Source organism: Amblyomma mixtum, chromosome 9 (assembly GCF_055824585.1).
Source record: "Amblyomma mixtum isolate Tamu chromosome 9, ASM5582458v1, whole genome shotgun sequence".
Taxonomy (NCBI): Eukaryota; Metazoa; Arthropoda; class Arachnida; order Ixodida; family Ixodidae; genus Amblyomma; species Amblyomma mixtum.
Window position 1 is genome coordinate 62,868,815 of NC_143020.1, and position 6,335 is coordinate 62,875,149.

Sequence of the window (6,335 nt, forward strand, 5' to 3'; positions counted from 1 at the left end):
ATTACCTTTTACCAGGTAAGTGGACATATGCAGGGTGTTTTCAGTTTGGGCATATTGCCGCTTTGCACATAGTTCCTCCACAGTGCCACGAGGTATGCCTTAACGAGGTTTTACTGTACTTATGAGTAGTAGGGTTGCTGAATTTGATGTGTCTCAATGTGAAATCTGAACCGATCGGTAAACCTCCTGCAGTGAGGCCCATGAGCCAACTATAAAACGGAAGTTCTGATCTACTGCTATGCGATGCATTCAGAACAGGTGCTGACCGTGAGGTCCTAGCAGATGACTTTGACAACAATGGCAACACAGACATCAAAGTTTGCGTTGTGGGTTCCTACGTGGACACAGGCCACCACCCACCGCGGGTTCGAGCTTCGCGCGAGCCAAGGGCCCCGATCAGCCGTCACCACACACACTGGGACACCGATGCAGCGCACTCAACCTCCGCTGGGAGGAGAGCGATTCGCCGCAAAGAAATAGGCCTCCAAGTTCACAAAGGAGACGTTTATTCACGTCGTCCTCTAGCAGATACACAAACACTCAATAGTCACCCCGTCCCGGGGGCGCGCGAGGAGCAAGGCTCCGCTGCGCGCACGAAGCGACCAGAGTAATGCGCGCCGCTAGCACGCCGCTGCAGGAGAATGTCCCCGCGGCAGTGCTGTGATCTCTCTCTCGTGTCGACCGTTGGGCCGGTTGCGAGAGAGAGTGGGCATTCAACGCAAGGTACGCCTGTCAGAGGTCGCTGGACCCCGCTGGACAGGCTCGAGCCGCTGCAGGTCAGAGGACACGTGCGGGCGAGCTCGAGTATGCACTGGTCCGAGCGGCAAAGCCGGCACGGACAAACAGTAACGTACGCACCTTACGCTGTCTCGGGAGGGATCTCCCTCTCTGGGCCCCGCTCGGACGGTCGCGCGGCGCGCGGCCGCCCAAAGCGGGGTCCCGAATTCCCGCCAAAAGGCGCCAATGGCAAAGGCCCTTGGGGAGCCGGGGCGGAGCTGTGGCTAAATGACAGTGATTAGTCACCCAGCCGCCTCTCCACCGCCTGAGGCGGGAGCAAGGGAAAGAGGAGAAACAACGCGGGCGGCCGGCACAGCCGCGCAAAGGCGACGGCGGAAAGCCAGGATTCCCACATCCCCCTCTCCTTAAATGCCCTCCTACCCATCGGCAAAGCACGCGGCCAAAATAAAGAAATCAATACACAAAAAAACTAAGCTACACTTCAGTTCCAAAATAAAGAAATGAATACACAAAACAAAACTAGCTACCCTTCAGTTCCAGCCAGAACAACGTAAGAAAACAAAGGGAAAAACAAGGCAAACAAACAAACACTGGCATACGCTTCAGTAAATCAAAACAGCTTGCAGATTATATACACGGTACACAAGAAGATGTGAATAGAACTGTACAGCTATGTTACAGGTGGATGCCAGCCTCAAAGTTCGATGGCGCGGCCCAGTGGGCCGGTCAGCGACTCACCGCTCGCAGACTTCGTTGAACGGGTTGGGAGGGCCGACGACTGATGGCGGTCTTCTTACCGTTGATGACGACGGGGCCGCGGCAGAGCATTAACCCCGCGCCCTTGGGCACGACATCACGTTCGGGCACAACAGAGTTAGTGCACCCCTTTCACGCTGGCTGAAACGGGCGAGGACGTTCGGCGGCGTCCTGATGTGTAACCTTGGCCACAGCGAGGGGTCCTTCTCATCCTCGCGCTCACGCAGAAGCACACAACGGCACAACTCACAGGCGTCGCCTTGGCTCATGGTTACGCGCGCACACAGTCACAGCCACAACCACGCATACACCGGCACGTGCGCGGACGCTGGTCGGCGACAACGACCCCCCATCAGAAGCGTCCAGAGGCGCCGCGGCGAGGGTCAAAGGGTGCACTTTCCGCCCCCCCATCGCTCCAAACGCCCCGCCAACTTCCCCTCCATACGGGCCGCACAAAACTCCACCGCGACACACGGCTCCTTAACGAGCCAACCACCCACAGTCGGGCCGCAAATGAGAAAAGGCGCGCTGTACAAACGACACCCATCGTTTTCTTCTTGAAGATAAGAGCAAGCTATGTATATACAAGTCTGGTAGAAAAAAAAACTGAACGCCAACACGACCGCATGTTACCTATGTACATCTCGGTACGTTAGAACGAAAACAGACGTACAAGCGGGGAAACGAAAGTGGCTAGAAACTGACTCAAACAAAACAAATAAATAAATAGATAAACGCACAAGGCTGGAACTGATCATGCTGCCAAAACAACAAAAGAAAAAAAATAACACACCGTGCTTCGCCTAGGTAGGGCCTGACGAGAAAGCTCGCCAGCTAGCTGAGGCTGCGTGCCTTCGGTTGCGGAAAAGTCCGCCGTCCGGCATCGATCACACCGGTGACCGTCGCCTCAGATTGTACCGGTGCTCCGTACGCTTGCGTTCCGCAGCACCAGTTGTGCCTTTGCGCTTGCCTTTGATACCAATGGGTACCGGCGCAAGCTCGTCAGACCGTGACGCGTAGGCCTTCAGGTCTATGAACCCCTGCTTGCTCCTGGGGAAAGGCCCCATCAAATCGCAGGTGGCCATCTGCCACGGACGCACACTGTCAATCGGTTTCATCATTCCAGGCGGCTTGCCGCCCCGTGACTTCACCGCTTGACAGACATGGCAGGAACGGCAATAGCGGAAAATGTCACGCTTCATGCCGGGCCACGTCACCGAATGACTCAGTTTCGCAAAAACTTTGGAGCCACTCAGATGACCGGCCAGTGGTTCGTCATGAGAGAATCGCAAAAGTGCGCCTCTCAGACTTTTGGGGATAACCACCTAGAACGGGTCGATGGACTCGTCATCGGTGGCTATGTACTTCAGCACGAGCCCGTCATGGTCCAGCAAATATGACTCCCCGGGGTTCGCCGCGACACACGCTGGCTTCTGCCCCCCTGCGCCCGCTACAATACAAGTAGCGTCACGGCGCTCCGTCTCCCTGAGACCGTCGCTCACCTCGCGACAAAAGGGGTCATTTTGCTGGGCTTTCAGTAGCTCTTACGGCTGAAAACGATTCCAGTCATCCCAGAGGGGAGCCTGGTCTCGTCCCCACTCAGGTTTGCAGCCAAAATTTCCGTTCGCGTCGGCAACTCCGAGGCGCTCACGAAGAGCTGTGCCTCTCGTCCGCTTTGCGAAGCGCTGCTCGCCTGGTTAGCGGAATGGGTTAACCCGTTTGCGGGTTCCCCCTCCTTGCCGCCCGGCGGCTCGTCCGCTGTTTCGCCCCCTCCGCCTACAGGCGTCAAGGCGCCGCTGGCGAGTGGGGCACGGGATAGCGCGTCAGCTACCACGTCGTGCTCCCCTTTCGATACTGCACCGAAAAGTCGTAATGCTGTATCAGGAGAGCCCAGCGCGCCAGCCGACCCGCAGGCTCGCGGAGCCGCATCAGCCAACTGAGCGCACTGCACCCCTGCCTCAGTGGAGGCTTGGGCGGGCTGCACGAACGAGGGAGGCAAGGCTCCTAGTTCGATGAGCGGCGCGGTTTCCGCAGGGAACCGGGCCAGCGCCTCGCCGTTTCCAGAGCAGAATTAACTGCTCGCGGGGCACGGCTGCTGCTGTTCGAAACTGCCGGTTGCGGCAGCGTGACACGAACTGCTTTCGCACTGGGCGGAAAGCTTGCGCAGCTGAGGCATGTGACCAGCGGATGCACCGCAGGGTGCTCCGGGTACAGCTCCAATGGGAGCCGCGTGGTCGACATTTTGGGTTGTGTCGCCGTAAACCCCAATGGGGGCCGTGGCCAACCACGGTGTCTAGCTATTCGAAGGAACAGCAGCCAGCGGATCAAACGACGCTACAACTCCGTAGGGAGCCGACATGTAGCTGCCGAGTGCCGCGCTGGGGGTGGTAGACACGGTGCGCAAGCGTGATCGTCAAGGCGACCTGCTCGGCTAATGTGCCATCAAAGGCGTAAGCGCCAATGACTTAGCACGTTGGGCGCCAGTTATGGGTTTCTGCGTGGACACAGGCCACCACCCACCGCGGGTTCGAGCTTCGCGCGAGCCAAGGGCCCCGATCAGCCGTCACCACACACACTGGGACACCGATGCAGCGCACTCAACCTCCGCTGGGAGGAGAGCGATTCGCCGCAAAGAAATAGGCCTCCAAGTTCACAAAGGAGACGTTTATTCACGTCGTCCTCTAGCAGATACACAAACACTCAATAGTCACCCCGTCCCGGGGGCGCGCGAGGAGCAAGGCTCCGCTGCGCGCACGAAGCGACCAGAGTAATGCGCGCCGCTAGCACGCCGCTGCAGGAGAATGTCCCCGCGGCAGTGCTGTGATCTCTCTCTCGTGTCGACCGTTGGGCCGGTTGCGAGAGAGAGTGGGCATTCAACGCAAGGTACGCCTGTCAGAGGTCGCTGGACCCCGCTGGACAGGCTCGAGCCGCTGCAGGTCAGAGGACACGTGCGGGCGAGCTCGAGTATGCACTGGTCCGAGCGGCAAAGCCGGCACGGACAAACAGTAACGTACGCACCTTACGCTGTCTCGGGAGGGATCTCCCTCTCTGGGCCCCGCTCGGACGGTCGCGCGGCGCGCGGCCGCCCAAAGCGGGGTCCCGAATTCCCGCCAAAAGGCGCCAATGGCAAAGGCCCTTGGGGAGCCGGGGCGGAGCTGTGGCTAAATGACAGTGATTAGTCACCCAGCCGCCTCTCCACCGCCTGAGGCGGGAGCAAGGGAAAGAGGAGAAACAACGCGGGCGGCCGGCACAGCCGCGCAAAGGCGACGGCGGAAAGCCAGGATTCCCACAGCGTTCAAACTATAGCTCTCCACCATTGGTGGCATGTTGCTCTGCTGTCATTCTCCACAGTAGCCCACTCACAACTCACCTCAATTCTGACCATGGTGCCAATCCAACAAACAACATTTACGTGGTACTGTGCGGATGAATCTTGTGGCCCTGGCTGAGCTTACAACTTTGTCATGCCCAAGTTGACAGCTCAGCAGCCATACACAGTGACAGTTTGAAAAATTTTGGGGGGGCGGGGGGGCTAAAGCCCCATAAGCCCTCCCCCTGGCTACGCCCCTGCTTAAGAGTGAATGTTTCCCTGTTTTCTTTTTCTTTCTTTCTAAAAAACTAGGGCAAAAAACTGCCGCCCACCCGAATGCAAATCAAATAGCCACATAACCATCCTTACCACAATGACCTGTCACACACTGCAACAGTGCCTTGTAAGCTTTATGCACCTGACAAGCTTCCAAAAAATCAAAGGACATCAAGCATCTTGTCCACAATGTTCATTCCTTAAGCTTAGAGGCCTTAAAAGGAAACTTACTTTTCCAGTCGGCCCAGGTGATCCATGCTAGTTAGCCACCTGGGTCCAAGCACCTTCCCCGTGTAAAACCGATGCTCAGTGCAGGTGGCACAGCACTAGTTTTAAAATTCACAGGAGGTGGAGAACTCACCTCGTGCAGCCTTAAAGCCTCTGCTGATTCCGCATTTTATCCCCCCATTTGTTCAGCCTCTGCGCCAGCGAGCGAACGCCGGACTCGAAGCAGGAATCGGGAAGGTCCGTGCACACGAGCAAACTGCATTTCTGTTCTTCAAATGCTGTTTTCTGAAATGAAAATAAATTTAGAAGAAGAACATGTTTACGCGCTGCAGACACCAAAGCGTAATCGCTTATCTCGCCGCAATTATTGCACCCGTTTCGGAAATCGTACCTTCCTAGCAGCGGGGCCACAACAAATCAGACCGCGTACAAAACTCATCGCATAAACGGTTAGTTCAACTGGACTGTTGTCAAAAGTCTCCCGCCTTTTTCTCGGGCGTTCGCAAAAGCTGGTAATCATGCGTGTTTTATGTGACCAAGAGTTACGCTGGGCTGGGCTGACAAAAGGCACAAAAACATGTTTAGAGCGTATTTTTTTCTGTCGAGCTGCACTGAGCTTTTGAGCAGAACTAAGGATAAAACGGATGAGTCTCCCCTTCAGTGCATTTGTCTCCACTGCCGGGCAAGCGGGCTCAGTGCTAGTCCTGGGTGATCTGCTAACAGAAAATATTCGGGCGCAAGCAAGTTGACAACGAAATGCCGAATGTAGTACATACCGAAAGACAGAAAGAACAGAGAAATTGCTCACAGTAGGCTCCACACACCGGCCAGACTGCTACTATGCTGCTCTCCATGATGCTGCTACCTACTGCAAGCTATGCTCGGCTCGGCTCAACCATGACTTCAACAAAAAAAAATTACCAGACGTGACGTCATTTTGAAAATAACGCTTGCGTTATTTCGACCTTTTTCCGATCACTTATACCTTGAGCACAAATCAAAATTTTTTTGCGTCATTAACTCCTAA